At 40.0% G+C, this 20718-nt stretch overlaps 1 protein-coding gene across 4 annotated transcripts in view; it reads left to right on the forward strand.

The window, feature by feature from the left end:
• The window catches only part of KCNIP4 (potassium voltage-gated channel interacting protein 4), a 434206-nt gene that overhangs the window by 164760 nt on the left and 248728 nt on the right, over positions 1-20718 (forward strand). The gene's annotated exons all lie outside the window — the stretch shown is intronic.

Raw genomic sequence — 20718 nt, forward strand, 5'->3', positions numbered from 1 at the left:
GTCAAGGGTAAAGCCTGGAGGCTCCTTCAGTGTGTATATGTGTGCATATAGCAAGCGAGACTCTTGTTGAGGCTTTTTGTTTCATCGTTTCAGCTTTTGTTTCAGCCAGACATGCGGGAGAGAGAGGGACTCTTAAATAAACAGCAATATGAATCAGTCACCCAGGACTCTTTCTGCTTGGCTCTTTCTTGCTAAACTCCTCTCTGCACTGCAAGGGAAATCTGAAAGAGCTACTAAGTCGATCTGGGATTTGGGGATCAATTTTGGGGCATAAATTTTTAGACTTATAGATGAAGTATATATGGTAATACATTCCAGAGAATAGCCAGCAGTGCTAATTCAGATTTAAGTGTAGGGGTGAAGGAGCAGAAGATTTTCAGCAAAGCTAGGATGGCTAGATTTTCATTATTGTCAAGATTAAATGAACAAAAAAGAAAGCAGTGCATTTTAAGAATATCACTAGTGGGTACTTTTAACACCTCATCACAATATTAGTGCCTCAAAACACTATGTGCTTTACTATAAAAACTACAAAAAGCCATCCACACAGAAATCCACCTTTCTGTAGCCTGTACTGTTTTGTACCATTCTTCCTACCTGAGAGAAAAGTGGATAAAAATAAAACAAATCAAAATACAACACAACACAGTATAATAGAAATACAAATATCAATTGCATTGTTCATGACAACAGCAGAAACACAATCAATCAAACAACCCTATTGTGACCAATGATCAATCATAAAAAGAACACAACACAATCATAAAAAGAACACAACACAACAGAAAATCAAGGTTAAAAATATGGCTTCCAGGTACATAAATCCCTTCTTCTCTATGCAGTTGTAAATAGTGTTGTATAGGTTCTAAATCTGTAGCTTTTTTTGTGTGTTGCATGTGCCTTCAAGTCAGCTGTCACCTTATAGTGATCCCCTGACTTTCATAGGCTAAGGAATACTCAGAGGTAGTCTGACACTGTTAGGATCAGTAGAATCTGATAGTAAAGTAATAATAAAACATTATATTCTTTGATGCATGTCTAAAGAGAGCATAACACAACTCTTTCCACAGCACTGAGAAACATTTGTCGCAGATTTGCTTGTACAGTCGCATGGGCATCATCATCAATGCAAAGGCATCTTTTTTGCAATAAAGACTACAAAGTTTTGGCTTCTGATCTGTGGATTAGTAGTGGAAGTTTAGATGCCTGTCATGTCCTTTGTCTTTATTCATTGAAACAGCTCGGATCAATACTAAGACCAAAGAGTCACAAACAGAAATTTAAGATCCATTCCCTTATTTGGACAAGAATTGATTTATTCCACTTTTTATTTCTTGGATCCATAGTACTATAGGGAATTAATAATCTCCACCTTTAGAAAAATAAAAGTATCACTGGTGCTGCTGAAAAAAAATTCAGAATTCTCAGTTTTGACAGAGAGAGATGGGGATAGAGGAGAATATGCTGTTTGCGCTTGTCAGGCTTTTCTAGGAATCAGGGTATTTTATTTACATATTTAGTTTATATTCTGCTTTTCTGCTAAGAATGGTGATCAAAGTGACTATAACAACAATAAAATACTCATTAAAATAATTTTTAAATCAATACATGACATGCAAACAAATAAACTACAATGAAAGGCATAGGAGTAAGAGTCTTAGAACCTTACCACACAGGGGCTCTACGGATCAGAAGGAGAACGGAACAAAAGGGGCCGGGAACGAGTAGGGGACACATTTTATTGCACACAGAAGTCCCTCACTCATTCCGTTCCCTTCCGTTCTGTTCCCAATCTGTCCCAGAGGACGCGATTTTTAAGAATCTCTCCAGCTGTTGCTGAACTGCAGTTCTCATAAACTCTGGCCACCATAACTCATGCTGAGGTCAACAAGATCCAAAGAGCCATCCTATTTTAAACAAGGTACTCATATACAATTGATGTCTATTAGAACTAATTAGCTCAGGGGTGAGCAACTAGTTAGCTCAGAGATGAGGCTAGGGGCTGCAATGGACCTCCACTCCTTCTCTTCTGCACCCACATTGGGGAAAAATACTTTTTTTGTGTCCCCAGATGCCCTCAATGCCTTTAAGGAGGCTTGGAGTCAATTTTGCCATCTTTGGGTCGCCTTGGCCCAGGGGATGTAATTTTTAAACAGATGGATTGACTGAATGGTCAATTTGTGTCACTTCCTTTTAGAATAAGGGCTCTTCAGGACCAAAAAAAATGGTGCAATGGCTCCCTTGAAAGGCAGTGGGTACATTTTAAGGCATTTCCCCATTTTCCCCCCTCAAATAACTTTTTTCCAGTGCTGGAGGGGGCCTGTGGCCCATCAAAATAGACAGAAGGGGTTGCATTTGGAGATGGGCAGCACTTTCCCTACTCCTGAGATAGCATCTAATTTGCTTTCTGCTTTTTATTTTCTGCTTGATTCAATGGATCTACTTTAGGAAGAACTAATAGCAGAATTCAGGCCATGGTTGCCCTATCTTTATGTTTTTGAAGACAAACTGAAGTCTTTGCTTCATGCTTGTCAATCCATATCTATCTAGAATACCTTAAAGTTTACCATTGTGGTCATCAGAGCTGGCTAAACAGCACAATTAACAGCTATTCTCATTCATTAAAAGTAGCGGCAGAAGCACGGATTGACTACATGATAGGTACTGCCTAGCCACAATGTCATGCAACAAGAACCCGCCATTACAGTTAAAACCCTGCTTCTATTCCACTATTTAAGAACAGTGTGATAATCTCCTTTATCTTTCATAGATATGACAAAGCCTAGGTGCTTCTTACAAAGAACATTCCACATAAGTATTAGAAAGATGTTACTTGCAGCGCATTTCATCCCTGATTACATTTTAAGGAATCTTGGTCCTTATAAAATGTAGTGCTGAGATTTTTCAATTTAATTGGGTGCTGTAGCACTTTCACATGCATTGCTTTAATTCCGCATAGTCATGTTAATTGTTTTAGAGACAATTTCTTTCTGGGAACCAGCATTTCAGAGTATTGTAAATTCAAGTGTGTTCACCCATTCTTTGGTTATATGCACACAACACAGTAACCAGCATATGTTTTCTGTCCAATCATGGATTGGCCACTCACAGCTATATACTGTAACAGCTTATACAGCTGCCAGAGACATTTGCTTATCTGGTCTCAACCAATTATACCTTAGAAACATTACCTATGGAAGATTTTGAAAATGTCCAAAATGTCTAATCTGGCTTCATGTTGCCCCAGGGTTGCACTTTCCTATCTCTACTTTAAAAGATTACAGTAATGCATATAGAATGCTGAGAAGCTGAGCTAAACTCTTGGTACAACTTTCCAGATATATGCTTATGAAATGAGAGGCCTACATTCTTCCAGTTTCAAAAGGAAAGGAGAAACAGATGGATAGCCACACCTAGGATAAGGAATGGCCCAATGTGCTTAGGCACTAGGGAATGGAGACCTCTTAAGGGGCCATCCTGTCACAATATGGAAGCTGTCATAGCAGATGGGGATAGAGGATGAGGTATTTTTCACTGTAATATACATCGGCATCCATTGACTCTCAATAGCTGTTTAAATAAAATCCAAGTTTCCATGTGTCCCTTTGAATGTTTGGCACCATACCATTGTATAGGCCAAATGAATTTTCACCAAATTTAAAAGGGAGATTTCGGATGGTCTGATTTGGCATATAGGCATGCTCTCTTAAAAGCAAAGTTGATGTGCAACATGAGGAATGTTTAAGAGCACAAAGAGAGAAAAGCACTCCAACTCCAAAGCATTAGAAAGTGAATTATGATTGACTGCAGTTAATTATTCTCTTGAGCAACATAGGGTATTACACTTGGTAGTCAATAAAAATCTTTTATATGAATGGCTTGTTTTAGTCTTGGCTTTTTACAAATCCAGTGGTGGATCCTCAAGTTTATCCAGCACTGGGTGAATACATATAATTATCTGTGAATACATGTAATTATCTGTTATTTGTGCAATGTCCAAGATGTTTTACTGTTACATTTGCACCTGCTTCTACAGGCTTATTTGCCACTCTTGCAGCAAACTGAATGAGCCCTGGTAAGTGTCAGACTATGGCTGCCGTCACACTACAAAATGCAATTGAACACCGCTTTGACTGCCATGGTACAATGCTATAGAACCCTTGGATTTGTGGTTCATTTTGACACCAGAGCTCTCTGAAAGAGAAGGCTAAATGTTTTGCAAAACTACAAATGCCAGAATTTTGAGCCATAGCAGTCCAACACCATTTATTCTTCTGTGTATCTGCAGCCTATATGTCAGATTTAATGTGACTTTTAAGTCTTGTGTGTTTAGTTTTCTGACTTAAGTAGCAGATAGCAGGAGTCCTCACTGGGGCAGAGATTTCAGCAAGGGAGAAAAGTGTTTTTTTTTTAACCATTTGAAAAACCCTTGTACACCTCCAAGTTATCATTATTTGTGTTGAAAATGAAGTTGCTGCTAGTGGCATTGGCAACATACTTTCTTCTGCAGTGGGGACAGGAGAAATGATTTGTATAAGGATTATGGTATAGTGCTAGAGAGTTAAAATCTCTCCTCCACCCAGTGCCAATCCTGAGTCAGTGTCCCTCCTTAGGATGTATATGTATGGTAGAAGAATTATGCACAGAAAGTAAAACTCTGCCTTTAAATGTAATATATACTTTAATCCTACAAAGATTCAAGCATCTTATTGTCTTCAAATGAGAGTAATCCTCAGATAGGAAATGGTTATCTCAGTATTTCAAAAATTTCATTGAATGATGGGATTGTAACAGTGAATAAGGGACATAAGTGAAAGATTTATCTTGGATCAATAAGAACAATCATGTAATAGCTTTAGACAGCAGGCACTCTCAGTTCTTTAAAGTGCAATCATTAAAGATGTATGGGATTGATTCATAGCATTTTATGATAATACACAAGAATTAAGTACTGATTAGGGACAACTTTGTGATACTGAGTATTGAATGGACATCAGGAAGAGTTGTGTTCTCCCAGCAAGTGTTTGAATCAGATTAATTCACATAGATTGTTTTAATGACATAAGCTTTGTTATGGAGGTGAATGGGAAGGAAGCAATGTATAGCTGGATCATTTGCCAGTAACCACAGCATAGAGATAGAAAGCATTTTTAAAAGAAAACAGTTTCCTACAGTATGGACCAAGATACCATACATTCAGTTGCTTTCTCAGTAGTAAATATGTAAATATTCAGTAAAAGCCTAGGACAGGAAAGAAAGGATCCTGTTAAACATTTGGAGAGCCAAGTAGCCTGTTTCCAGTGACCATTCAGATTCTCTGGGCAGACAGGATCAAGCAGTATAAAATGGCCTCAGCAGCTATAAAGGAAAGTCAGCCTAAGCATTCCAAAAAGTGCACAGCTGGTATGCTAAACTCAATAGCTGTTCTTGTTATCTGCTATCAGTTTCAAATTATGTGACCCTATGAAGGAAAGATCTCCAATTTACCCTGTGATTAGCAGCCCTACTCAGGACTTTCAAGCTCAGGCCTGTGGATTATCCAAATGATTCTATCCACCTGTAGTAAAGTTTTCCTCTTTTCCTGCTGCCTTCTACTTTGGCAAATATTATTGTCTTTGTACCAAGTCATGTCTTCTCACAGTATGTCCAAAGTATGACAATCTCAGCTTAATCATCTTGACTTCTAAGGGAGAGTTCAAGCTTGAATTTCTCTATGACTCATTTATTTGTCCTTTCGGCACTCCAAAATATCTGCAGACCTCACCTCCAACAATATATTTGAAATGAGTTGTTTCTCTTCTCAGGTTTTTTCATTGTCTAACTTTCACAATCATACATAAAAAATGGGAATACAATTGTGTGAACAATTCTAACTTTAATATTCAGTTCTATATGTTTACATTTCAGGATCTTGTCTAGTTCTTTCATAGTTTCCCTTCCAGCTCCCAGTCTTCTGATTTCTTAAGTGCAGTATCCATTTTGTCTAGTAACTGAGCCAAGGTATGAAAAATCTTGAACTATTCCATGTCATTATCTACTTTAAAGTTATCTAAAATCATCTGTGATTATTATTTTTGTTAATGTTCAAATGTAAATCTGCCTTTGCACTTTCTTCCTTGACTTTCTGCAGTAATCATTCCAAGTCTTTGCTATTTTCTGCTAGTAGCATGGTGTCATCTGCATATCTTGTTGATGTTCCTTCTTTCCATTTTCATCTCTCCTTCTTCAGAATCTAATCCAGCTTTATGGTTCTAAGGTTCTCAGTCATCCAAGAAGGGAACCTAGAGCGATGTAACTGACATGCTATTCCACGTATCCTCCCCGCCCCAAACTTGGTACTTGGCACATTGTTTCTCAAGTTTCTTTAATTCCCCCCCCCCCCCCAATTAAAAATACTGTTCTGCTGCTTCTATCACCTCTGAATGATTTGAAAATTTCCTTACTTTCAAACTCTTTTTAAGATGTGGAAACAGGAAATAGTCAGGAGAAGCAAGATCTGGTCAATAGGGTGGGTGGTCTATGGACTCAGACCCCAATTCTTCAAGACATCCATCATCTTTCAAGCCCTATGAGCAGGTTAAAAATAGATCACCTTTCTGGAGCATTCCTTGCTGTTTTTCCCTTAATGCCTCCTTTAATCAGCACAGAAAGTTAGAGTAGTATCCTGCATTAACTGTTTGGCCCTTCTAAAGACAGTCTGTCATCAAAATTCCTTCTTTATTCCAGCAAACTGTATCCACAACCTTTCCTAATGAACTTTAGGTCTTGAATTTCTTGGTTTGTGGAGTACCTGAGTGTCACCACTGCAGGGATTTTTATTTGGTCTCTGTATCACAGCGATGTAACAATGGCCGTGTACAGACGGGCCATTTTGTACGTACTCCGTACATACCAGGGTTGCCTGGGGGCATCTCTTTTAGACTCCCGCAACCCTAGTACGTACGGAGCACATACAAAATGGCGGTGCCCTGTTCACACGGGTGCCGCCATTTTGATGTAATGGCCGCCTCGCATCCAAAGGGTGCGGCGCGGCCGTTACATCACTGTGCCACTGAAGGGCGCTTATGGCACCAGAAGGAGCTCCGTTTTGGAGTTCCTTTGGCTGCGCGTATCACTGGTGTGGCTTTTAAACGGCCACGCCAGCAATACAAAGAGAAAAGGGCCGAGTGGCTCCTTTCTCCCTTTCCCTGCCACTGTCAGGGTGTCCTTGGGGCTTGAAGCCCCAAGGACAACCCTTTCCAGGCCATGGGTAAGTGGTATTTTGCCGCTTACCCACGGCCTGAAAAAGCGATGGATTGGGGCCTTGGGGCTGCCCCCCCCCCCCCATTGGGGAAAGGGACGGGTGGCAAATCCATCCTGGGCACACCTAATGACAAATCCATCCTGGGCACACCTAAGTCTACTCCACCACAGCCCTGCTTCTAGACTTTTTGAAAGTCTGGGTGGCTCTTTGGCACTTTGCTCTCAAGGAAGCACTGAGAGCAATCAGGCTCCAAAGGACTGGGAAGTGTGGAAAAGCCATCATGTATGAGCCACCTTGTGGTACTATAGCACCTAGTTTGGTACAATGTTCAAAGTAGTATTCCCCAAAGTTGTTCACATAATCCTTGATGAAATTACTGGAACACTGAATCATCATATCAAACACTACACAGGAAAGTACCCAGTAAAGCCTTCTGACTTACTGGCGGGAACTTGGGAGCTTCAGCCAGGCACTTGAGGCATCTATCCTCAAAGACTCTCCTTCAAGCACAGAAGAGTGTGTGTTCTAAAAAACACTGGCCCTTATGCTTGGAAAGGAGCACAAAAGCTTCATTTTGAGTAGGCCTGTTAAAATACCAGAGACCTTCAGCCATTGCTTGGTGTATCTCCAGCACTCTAGCCTGCAGCTTCAGCCACTGCTATTGATGGCAGCTGTAGCATCTAGATGAAGCTTCTTTTCAGCTCTGATATTGAACAATACCATTTTCTTATGGAGAGAACACATTTCTAAAGGATCTGCTGCCACACTGTGGAAGAAAATGTTATTTTGTAAATCTCTTCCCTGGGAAAGAACTGAAAAACAGGTATGACATGTGAAGTTTGCAAAAGCAAATTTACAAGTAAAATGATAGTGAGGGTCTGAAGCAAATAAAAATTGCTTGGCCGACATGAAAAAAGGCATTTAAAATTGGAGAAAAATAGGTGGATTGAATTCTTTTTGAAAGAGTTGACATCATCAAAAGGAGAAATTCTAAACACGTACCCCATAGTTCTTGGTACCAGAAGATTATCTAGTTATCTGTGGAATTGACTAGGTATAAATTCTTAGCTTTGGAGTTGTTGCAAGCTCTATACACCAGTATTTCACTTATGTAAGTTTGGCGGGTTTGCTTTTGGGAGGGTAAATGAACTTCAGTCACTGCAGTTTGAACCTATCTTGCTTCAAGGTGATCCAGTCTGTGGGTCTGTGCCTTAAATGTCAGTGACAGATGATCATACATACCATCATCATTCTAGATAGATCATCTTTATATCCTGTTGTACACATGATTATATCTATGTTAGGCCACTTAGAAGGCACACATGATAAAACAAAAATCATGCATAATTTGGTTGTTACATCTCCAGACATGTCAGTTTCCTGAGATGATAACTACACTCTGCCAGTATAGAGGCCTGTGTTCTGTTACAGGACAGAGGCAGACCCAGATCTCAAAAAGAGGCACTTGACAGCTGTAAATGGAGAAATATTTTATTGCTACTTTTTCCTGCTTTTTACTCCCAGTTAACTCAAAGCACCAATTTCCGTGTTCAGTCCAAGAAAATACAAATCAAAAAATATTTTTTTAAAAATAAGAAAAACAACCTAACAACATCAACAAGAGGGCTAGTGTGGTGTAGTGGGAGTTAACCGTTCGTTGCAAAGGACAGGAGAAGGACGGATCAGGGTCGGGATGGCTAAGATCAGGATGTGATGCCTCTGATCTGAGCATGGAGGTGTGCAATAACACCCAATCTTAGCAATTTTTTCCAAAATTTCAGCCCGTGCTCAACCTATTCCCAGGCTGGCTGGTTTGCCAGTGTGATAATCTCCTATGGTTTGAATCCTCACTTGCTGGTTAAAAACCACTGGATGACCATGGACAACTCATATTCTGTCAGCCTCAGAGGAAGACAAAGGAATCTCTTTGAACAGGTCTTGCCAGGAAATCCCCATGATATGGTCACTTCAGGGTCACCATATGTTGGAAATGACATAAAGGCACCACAGTAGCAACAACCTGAACAAAACAAATTTCACACCATTGCCTGTTTTTCAATGTCTGAATTGAGATTGTTGGCGCATGGTACTGACTTTTGCTGACTTCTGCATGTCTTACTCTGTGAAATGTTATGTCCATGGATGGTGCTGTAATAAGAACACTTAGCATTTATATGGCGTCTTTTGTATGTACAAAATGTTATACACCTTCTACAGCAACATTTGAAACAGCCCTCTATTAGATTTGTGCAATTTATTGACACTGTTAAAAGGGGAAGAGAGTGCTGAACAACAATCAATTGCCACAGGCCACATGCAGAGTTCATATCTGAGGTGTAATTTACTCTTTCAGCCAGTGCTTCCTATACTGTACCCAGCCTAATCCTGCCTTTAGTGTGAAATCTGCCACTGTGTAGAGAAGTATGGGAATTATGCTGTAATGAAATTTATAATAGAATTTATGGCAATAGCAACAGCAGAGATCTCAATTAACCTAGATGCACAAAAACAGCGTGGCTGCACTGTGTTGTATTCCAGCTCTTCCTTTGTGTAGTCTCTGAACTCCCCAAAGCATGCAAATTGAAATTAGGAAATGAGTCCTTAAATATGTATATAATAATAATAATAATAATAATAATAATAATTATTATTATTATTTATATTTTCCTGCCTCTCCCAGATGTATTGAGATAGGAATACAGTCCGCTAAAACATATACATCAGTAATAAAATACATATAAACATTCATCAATAAAAATACAGTTAATCTTAAAAGCTAACTCATCATCGAGTGGTAATGCAGTAGATTCATAGAATTGTCTGAAGGTGTCTCTTGCATAAGGTCAGCTGGGTAAGCTCGCTGGAAGAGGACCGTCTTAAGCACCTCCAAGGAGGTAATAAGACGGATCTCTTCTGGAAGACCATTCCACAATGTTGGAGAAGCTGTTGTGAAGGCTCTCTGGGAAGTCGATATGAGCCTAGTTGACAATGATACATTCCCTAATAGTTGCATTATGCGAACAAAGGCCTCTTCTGCATATCCAGTTATTCAAGAAGAACTGCCCCATGATTTGAAAGCTGGCAAATTGGTCATCAAGGCAGAAATTATTTGAGACTGCAAGAAGTTTAATGCTCACACTTTTGCACGAGCAAATGCAAGATACAGGTTTAGTAAAGAAAACTGAGAATTTTGGAGTCCACCTAGTTGCAGTCTTAAGTATGCCCAAAGCAAACACTGAGTCATTTAACCAAGAACCATATTATGAACATGGCAACTAAACTTAAGTGAACTGAAAGCTTAATTAAATGGTTAAAATAATGCATCATCCACTGAATGTTCAATGTTTTCAAAAGCAAGATTTTTTTTAAAAAAAAGTCTCCAGATAGTTTTAACTGTTCATCTCAATAATTCTTACTTTGTCAGCTAAAGAAATATAGCATCCAGTAAAAGCATACATACAGCACAATCAATTATTTTGAGTTTCTGTTTCTTTGTATACAATGCTTGGGCCTCTACAGCAAATCACAGGGCTAGATTACATAGTATGTTAAATATACAGTGTATAGTTTAAGCTCACTTTGATAGTTACACTCAAATAGGTACATGGAGGCTCAGTTGGAACCATTTCACTAGGAGCAGCAGGTTTAACAGTTCTCCAATGCCAGTTTTTAATTAGAAAATCCCTTCTTCACTGAGGGGAATGGCATTTAAAAAGAGAAGAGAAAAGCAGTCATTGAAATCAGTGGAATCCCCCCCCCCCCTTTCTCTCCCCAGGGAATAAGGGAAATTCTGAAATCAAAACTAGCTTAAGGGGGTTAAATCTCCCCCGCATATACATAGTGGATCTGATACAGATCAGAGACCATGCACATTTAAATTGAATATAAAACTGAAAAATAGTCCTAAGTGGCTGGGTATTTCATGTAGCACATAATGCAATTCTCCATTACTGGTTTAATGTGCATTTTAATTGGTTGTGCACTTGTATTTGTGTCATTTCAATGCAAAATATGTTAACAGTTACATGGGCTGCATCTGCACTGCAGAAATAATGCAGTTTTGACAACGCTTTAACTGCCATGGCTCAATGCTGTGGAATTCTGGGATTTCTACCTTTGCGAGGCATTTAGCCTTCCCTGTCAGAGAGCTCTGGTGTCACAACAAACTATAATCCCAAGATTCGATAGCATTGAGCCATGGCAGTTAAAGTGGGACAAAACTATTATTTCTGCAGTGCAGTTGCAGCCAAGGTAAATATTTTCTCAGGCACTCTAAGTACTAAGCTCTAAACACATTCTTTGCATGCAAAAGGTCCTAGTTTAAGATTATTTGTGGGAAAGCCAAACTGTTCTAAAAGTGATTAATGACGGTAGTATAGATGTGCCCAAAATACACCGCCTACTCCAAGACCTTTGACAGGTAATTTGGTTTGTTGGTATTTATTTCTCACTGGCAACCAGGTCTTAGTTCTGTCCCAGGACCACTGTTTATTGTGCAAATTTCTGGCTCCCTTGAATATGAAAGTACAGTGGCAAAAGGTACATAGGCATCTGCATTCAACATTTTCTTTTCTAGCTTCACTTTTGCAACTAACGTTTAGTTTCTATTACCTGTGAAGCATCAGCATTTCCATTAGAAGTTATTTCTTCATCAGACAGTGAATCTGTTTTGAAAGAGATTCAGTTTAAATGGGATAACAGGTTGTATAGTCTCACATCAGAGGGTTATTCCCCCCCTTCCCGAGGGAATGGTACACAGAGGGGGCACAAATACTTTAATCTGAAACTCTGACATGGTACAATAATGACATTTCTCTATGCACAGTAAATTTTTAAGTGTTTGGAACTGAGGTTTATGGAAATCAAAACTCTAGGTGGTGGTGCAGTCTTGCTTTAATTTATAATCTCTACAGAGCCTAGAAAGAATGAACATTAATTTTGCAATTCAGTAGCAATAATCTCATCGGTTATAATGTGGGCTAATAGTTCTTCAGATATAATATGCTGTATTCCTCAAAGCTTTTGTCTCTACATCTGCACTATAACTACATTTGCATTTTAATTAAAGCAATCAAATGAGGAATATTAAACCCCGCAGCAAGGAAAATGGCTTTCATATCCATATTCAGTGAGGCTTTTTTTAAAAGAAAGAAAACATAGTAGTTTAGACTTTTGAATGGATAAGACCTTTCCTCCCCTCTATTATTGTGGAATTTGTATAAAACTTGTTCAGTTTTAATTAAGACATGTAAAGCTACAACTTAATATTTATTGTGCTATTTTAAGCCTGATTGTTAGAGCATTTTGTTTCCACAAAGGAGCCTAGGGTTCAGAGGGACAGAGCAATTATTTCTGATGAATAAATATATCTGAATATATATAGCGAGAGAGAGTGATGGGGAAAGGTAAGGATTTGAAATGTTTGCCTGCAGTAGCCAGTAATAAACATGTAACATAAGTACTGTATATACGCATGTATATGTCTAGAAATTTTAGTCAAAAATTGACCCCAAAAACAGAAGTCGACGTATCCACAGGTCAATGTTAGTACTGTACTTTAACTCTTATTTTAAAAAAGGAACCACGCACTGGTGAAAAGCAAAGTATAATCTGTCCTGGAAGCACTGACTCTCCTCTGTTCTCTCATCCATCCAGCTTCTAGGATGAGTGCAAACAGTTATGCCTTTTGAAATTTTGTAAGTTCATTGGCATTGTTTTCCTTTGCTTCATCCTATCGATCCTTTGCTATATGCCCCCAAGTTTTACCCTCGACTTATCCATAATTTTGGCCCCAAAACCTGCCCTTGACTTACACATGAGGTCGATTTATAGTTGTGCATATATATATATATATTACAGTAGTACAGGCAAATTTGATTTCAAGACTTTTGTGTCTTAAATTTTTATCTAAAATATCTGAACTTCTGAACTAAACGCCTTAGAAGATCCCATTTAAATAGCCTTCATTTTCAACTGAGCAGATAATACAGCATTACCTATCACCTTTGGGTGGCATTTTCTTCATGGTGGGGCAGTGATGGCTGGAGCCATTTGCAGGTGGCAAATCCATTCAGAGTTTCAGTCTGGGGCTTAAGGGAGCTGTCCAAAGTGCTAAAACCTGTCCCTGAAAAAAGTTCAGATCCTCAGATAGCTCTTTTTAATCTGTGGGTCTCTCTGGCTGACAATTCTCAATGCCCCTCCCTTGACTGCAAATCCAAAAGGGGTATTGGCATGGCAGGTCTACGGGTCTATAGGAGTGTGTGAATAGCCCCCCCAGCCTGAGCATGAGCATTTTACTTCTATTTCAGGATAGCAATAAGGGGGGGGATTTAAAACAATGAGAGCATACTGATGGGGAGGAGACAAAAATCTATTCCTTCCTTTTGCAGCCTGCCAAACCTAGCCAGTGTTTCACTTCCAGACTAATAAAATGTCTTTTCTATATTGATCATCAACTAAACTTTTGTAAAGTCTGTTTATAGATGAGGCCATTTATTCGGGACAACTCAGAAAAAAATCAGCCCCCTTTCACCTGCATACACTCAAATTCATGCCCTCTTTCATTTACTGAAAACTCTACTACGAAACCTTTCAGAATTCAATGAACTCCAGTTCTCAAAAAATGGCAGGGAACTCTGCAGGTAACATCCACAACCTTTGGGAAGCGATATGCACTCTGATTATTTCTGTCTTTCTAAGACCACTAGCTCTGAACTTTTATCTATTATGGTGTCTGACCCGGCTGTTCGACCTGTAATTTATCAAGATTGGAAATTAGTCTTTAGGCAGTGCATCAATGGTCCTGTTACACACAGAATAAAAGATACCTCATCTTTGACTTTTTCCATGTCACTGTGGGGCTAATATTACCTTCAAAGTGCAAGAAGGAATCATGCTGTGACATTTACCACTCTATAAAAGTAATGTCAATGGAGATATTTGCTAACTCCAGAAAGCATCCTGAAATGAGTGAAGGACTTTCTGAAAGTACTGCATCTCTCTCTCCCTCCCTCCCTCCCTCCCTCTCTCTCTCTCTCTCTCTCTCTCACACACACACACACACACACATATCAAAGGTGGAAGTAAATAAGAGAGGAAATACTTGTTATATACACAAAATTGTTAACTTAGGACCATTATGACACTTTGGCTTTCACTTTTTGTGTACGAATAAAATACATTTGGATGCGCTTGTGACAGGTTAAAGAAATAATTTTTAGAAGCACTTGCTATTTCTTTTCTTTCTTGGAGTTGTTGTTGTTTTCACTAGGGAAAGCTCCTGCTTTCACATTTAATTTATCTGTTTTATTGAGGACAGGTAGAGGGCAGCAGAGAAGCTATGAAGAGCCACTCTACATTTGTTAACCTAAAAGTAGAAGGCAGATAATATTGGGACCCTGCAGGGTGTTTGTCAAGTTAGAAACAGAATGTGGCAGAAATGCTGCAGTTCTTGGGTTCCTACATACATCCAGCTCAGATATTCTTCATAATATTAGTTCACTCCTGGGCTGTTGAGAGCCATGGGAAATTTTATTGGTGTCTGCTGAAGCTGTGTGTAGGTTTAGTGAACCCTCTTCTGGCTGTGTGTTTCTCACCTGTGTTGACTGTCAATGTTGCTTACCGTTTAATCATCCTATGTGTACAGTATGCTGCCTCACAATTGGTGTAAATCCTGTTTCTACACTCTAGGTCATGTTTCTAGTATCTAGTATCACTCTAGTCCCCTAGGTTTCATGAACCTTTACTTATGTTTCTAATAAATATTTATTCATTAGCTCTGGACCCCCAATACAGCACTCAATGCTGGTCAAAACAGGATGACATCCACAACAGAGTCTGACTAATGTTCTGCTTTATCATGTGAGTACATGCAGAATCCTCTTGAGGATCATTGCAAGTCTCTCTCAAAATGCTTTTTTACTTTTCCTGTGTGTTTAATCCCATTGAACACACAGGAATGTACTTCCATAACCATATTCTGACACTTTTTTGAAAATCTTCTGTAATACATTTATCACACAGGCCTTGGGGAACGGGCCTGGTGTGGAACGGAGGGGGTAGGAAGGGAACAGACCAGGGATATCACCTGTTTCATTGCATGTGAGAATGCCGCCGATGCCGCTGGAAATCCCTCTTCCGTTCTCCATCCATGCCAGAGAGGCTGATTTTCAGGAACTGTTCAGAACAGTTCCTGAAAATCAGCCTCTGAGGGACAGATTTGGAAGGGAACAGGGACTTCTGGTGGCATCAGCGGTATTCTTGTGTGCAATAAAACAGGTGATATCCCCATTCCATTCCCTTCCTGCCCTCTTCCGTTCCACGCCAAGCCCGTTCCCCAGGGCCCGTGCAATAAACTTATAAGTTTTACATTTCATGCTGATAACAGTAGTTAACCATAGAATTTGAGAACTTTTGGACATGGGTGGAGCTTCCCAAGGGCACAGTATTACTTCCAGGAATACCTAAATGAATGAATGAATAATAGGCTCAGGTGGTACAAAGTCTTCTATTTGCCCTAGTCTCAAATAGTATACCATTGGTGACATATCCACAGTTTCTGCATCAATGGATTCAACCAACCATAGCTTGAAATTTTTTTTAAAAAAAAATCCCAAAAGCATACCTTTGCATATATAAGGGACACTATTTTACTACACCATTGTATATGGGACTTGGACATCCATAGATTTTGGTATTGACCAAGGAACCTGCAACCAAATCCCAGCAGATATCAAGGATCCACTCTAATTTTATGTTTTTAATAGATTATATGTATTTTTCTTACATCTGCCCAGGTTAATTTCTTAGGGTTAAATTCTACTGCATGGGTATAAATCTCTGGAAGTCCCAGATTTTTTCCTGTACAGCTAAATTTTATTTTGGTTATCCATGTGATCACCCTGGGAGCTCCCAGCATTACCAGTGACTTTTTATGGCTACTTCCCAGGCTGGTTTAAATTAACTCAGTGTGTTCCAAAATGAAATGTATCTGTACTTACGTGTCTTTATACTGTCTTGGGAACCAGCAAAGATGGCTGATGCCAAGTAAATACAGCTATTTTTTGCAGGCCACAGATTCAACAGAGATCAAGCAAGGAAAAAAGGAATGTTGGCACTAAAACAAAATGATCATAATGCTTAAATAGTTTTATATTGCTAAAGCACTTTAACATGTTGACTGTAACTCCTGACAAATAAATAAATAAATAAATAAATAAATAAATAAATAAATAAATGGCTCAGTAGTAATTGGTAGAAATCAATTTCTGAAATGTTGCATGAGATTAGATATACCATAACATGTGATCAATGGAAGGAGGAATGGGAAGCAGGGGAAGGGAAGGGAAGGGAAGGGAAGGGAAGGGAAGGGAAGGGAAGGGAAGGGAAGGGGGGAGTGTTGGAAGGAAGGAGTGATAAAGAAACTGGATGCAAATCCATGGATATGCAGATACAAAAATAATTGGAAACTCAGTACTTCCTGAGAATTTCCCACCATCTGGATGTGCCCTTATACATCTGTATAGCTAGATCTGTGGATTTAAAACATCTAAATGCAGAGGGATATTATGTCAAGCTTCACAGAAGTCACCAAAACTATCCAGCCTCACATAAGGCAAAGTTTCAGATGTTAATACCAATAATGTGCAATTTTGTGTGCACAAACTATTTTTATAAAATGATTGAATTAGATGCTATTTTGTGAAAGACGAATGGCTCTGGAATGTTAAACTTTTAAAGAAATCTGTATGTGTGGTGCTCTGGGTCACGGCTGACTACTGAGCTGTCACATATGGGGGAAAGAAAGCAAGAACATTTTCCATCTAGAACAGTAATTCACAGAGTGGGTGGTACTGCCCTCCTGCAGGCAGTGGAAAGATCCAGGGAGTAGTGAGGAAATAGGGCATGGTACGGGGCATTCATTCAAAGTATTGACATGCAAGAAAGACAAAGGGAATGAGCAGCCTTTAGGACCATGATGGGGTGAGGTATGGATTCAGCTCTCTTGCCATAAAGTAAACCAGTGCTATTCAGAGTGGTGATTTGTGACAGTAGTCCATCATGAGCTATTGGCTGGCAGTCCACAGCAAGTTTCTAGGAAGGAAAGAAAGAGCTGTAGTCAATGAGCACGAATATACTGTACTGCTTGTCCCTGAAACATTGGAGGAAAGCCCTGCCAGTTCACCAAAAGAAATAGTGAGGTTGCACATGTAGAAAACTTTATATGACTTGTCAGGAAAGAGGTCTCCATATTCTAGAATGATTTTTCCCAACTATAGATGGATAACATCAGTGAAATCTGTGTGGAGTGTCATTGGCAGGGGTAGGAGAAATGGCTATGTTTACCAGGGCCAGTGGTTCCAGAGGCGTCTGGATGAAACACTTGACTTTCCATATTTTGAGTCACCTTTTGACATCAATAAACGTAATGTCTACATGACTCAATGTTTTCTGTTGCACAAATGTTCTAAGTTGTGTCTCTAGACAGATTTTAAAAGCCCTGTTAGGAATAGAATGATCTCTGTCATTCCAACTGCCTTCCTGTCCCTCTAACATTACTTGGAGGAGTTAATAGGGATGAAATGTTCTTTAATGTGTACTATTTTTCATCATTTGGGATCCAGTAGCAGTGGCTGAGAAATACTGTCTTTCCTGTGACTGGTTTTTGGTTAGGGAAAAGTTTTGCTTTGCAGCTGGTTCCTGCTCTTCAGAGGGCATTTTCATACCCTACAACATTTCTCAGAAGGCAACCAGGACACATGTGACCAAGCAGTATCGGGGGGGGGGGGGGGCAAGATGGCAAAGGTTATTAATGAGGAGGAGCACACAAACTAAGGCCCCTTACAGACAGGCCAAAATAAAGCTTCTTCGAGTCACTTTGGAGGTATGGTGTTTAAATGATGCTTTTGTCCTAAGAGTACAGAAGTTGTGCCAATGCTGCACTTCTGTCCATAGGACTGGAGCGTAGCTTTGGTGCAGCTTCCACACTCTTACGACACATACATCATTTAAACAGCATACCTCCAAAGTGACCCAAAGCAGCTTTATTTTGGCCTGTCTGTACAGGCCCCAAGAAAGACTACAGATGTTTATTTTTGCCTGAGCCTAATGGAGTTACACGATTGCATTTTTAAACACCTCAAGGGCTGCCACAAAGAAATGGTGCAGGATTGTTCTCTGTGGTCTCAGAGGATAGAATTAGGTCAAATGGTTTTAACTTGCAGGAGTGTAGATTTCAACTAAACATTAGAAGGAACTTTTCAATTGTAAGAGAGGTTTGGCAATGGAACCAATTTGCTAGAGAGGTTGTGAGGTCAGCTTCTCTGGATGGCTTCAAAAAGAGGCTGGACAGCTTTCTGTTGGGGATGCTGTGGAAATCCCACATGCTGTGGAGATCCCACATTTAACATGGGGATGGATCTGATGGCCCATAGGGTCTCTTCTAGCTCTGTGATTCTATGAAACACAAGATTCTGCCCCTTCCTCTCCTCTCTCAACTCAGTTTACACCAATGGAAGCCAGCTGAGAATAACGACAAAGTGGAATGAAAGGGAAACTGGAATATTTTTAAACACCTTAAAAAGTTGGATGACAGTAGATGAATCAGGGCTCTCCCCGCTGAGCTTGAACAGTTGGAGGATATGGATTTTCACCTAGATTAGAAGATTGTGGGCTTTGGTTTCTTTTGTCACTGTATATGATTTAACTTACTTAGTACTGCAGCGAGGTAATTTCACACCTTTTTGGACTCAATGGCCTTTTGCCCTACCCCCAATCCCCCCCCCCCTTTAAGATGGTCACAAATACTATTTCACTTGCAAAGACACAACTAACACATCCATTCACCCCTATCATTAGAGCAGCATAAGAGGAAAACACTGTCTGCCACCCTGCCTTAATTCAAGCAATAGCAATATATGTAGCAATAGCATGTACAGTTGGCCATCCATATTCGCGGCCTTGAGACTCATGGTTTTGATTATTCATGAGGTCAAAGCCGCATTCCTTTTCTCTTTCCCTGGCTGATCTCTCCATGAGCAACCCAGGGAGAGATCGGGGAGGTAAAGGCAGGACTGATTCTCTCCTTGAGTTACCCAGGGAAACGATGGGGGGAGGCAAAGAGTCTTGAGGGGGGCAAGGAAAATCTTGCCTTCTCCCACCCAGTCCTCTCCTTGGGTTTCCCAGAGAAAGGATCAAGGAGGCAAAGAGTCTTGGAGGGTTCAAGGCACTGCTTGCCTTCTCCTCCTCGATTCTCTCCTTGGACTGCTCAGGAAATGGATTGGGGAGGAGAAGGGGCAGCGAGCCAATAAAAGCTTCCCCTGCTTACCCTTCCCTTTAAGTGGGGGTGGGGGTGGGGTTATTAGCAATTTTCCCATATTCACGAGGGTCTCATTCCCCTAAGTATTAACTGGGACTGTTCCTGCCACATTGGGACATTTGGAGGGTAGGGTGCATCGAACCCCATATGTATAGTAAATGAGGTAGAAATTATCCCCAATCACATGAAGGCCCAGGAGAAGCCACATGAACTTGATCTCATAGCTACTTGGACTCACTCTGCTCTTCCATGCCAGTAATGCCTAAACAGGGCCACAGTCTCATAAAACTATGACTAGACTAATCAGAAGAGGTTCACATCATGTCTGTCCAATCATAAAGCTGTTAAAATCCATGCACTTTCTAAGGCCTATAGATTTACCATATATTGTTGTGTATACGTTGAAAACTTTATACCAAAAAAATGAACACCAAAACCTGGGTTGACTTATACATGGGCCAATACAGTAATAAGTTTGTCCCTCAGTCTTACTCCCAACCTGGTTGCCTCCCAAGGGGACAGACAGGCTGAAGAGGAAGAGGAAGGGTGTATGCTGCCCATCCACTCACCCGTGATTGTTTGCAGTCACCCGCTTGTGTCTTCCTCCTCTCTACCTTTTGTAAAGAGATAAGCAAGCCAGATGCAGACAACCAAGGGTGGGTGGACAGGAGCAAAGCAGGACATCCTTTACATCCTTTGTTACTCATCCATGGGTCATATAAAAATCCATAATTTGAGCCCCCAAACATACCCTTGATTTATACATGAGGTCAATTTATAGTCGAGTATATACAGTGCATTCAGTTGTGAGAGCATTAAAGTAATTTCCCTTCAGCATGGTATGTGTATATTATTTATTTATGCTTGTCTCAGATTGCAGCTTGTTTGATGGGCCCATAAATGATGAAAACACACTGTTTTCTATTTGCCTAGTCTGTTAACACAGGCAGCTTGAACTTCTCAGTGTTGTATTTAATGCTCTTTCTACCCATATTGTTTGCATGTGACACTGATTAAAATCTTTCAACAACATCATTAAGGAACAGTCTTTCCCAAAACATCTATCTTGTTTGTTATTGGCCTGTTACAGACAGCCAAAATAAAGCTGCTTCAAGTCACAGTGGAGGTATGGTGTTTCAATGATGCATGCGTCCTAAGA

Source organism: Sceloporus occidentalis, unplaced genomic scaffold, assembly GCF_023333645.1.
Source record: "Sceloporus occidentalis isolate IW3139 unplaced genomic scaffold, rSceOcc1.0.p SCAF_5, whole genome shotgun sequence".
Classification (NCBI taxonomy): Eukaryota; Metazoa; Chordata; class Lepidosauria; order Squamata; family Phrynosomatidae; genus Sceloporus; species Sceloporus occidentalis.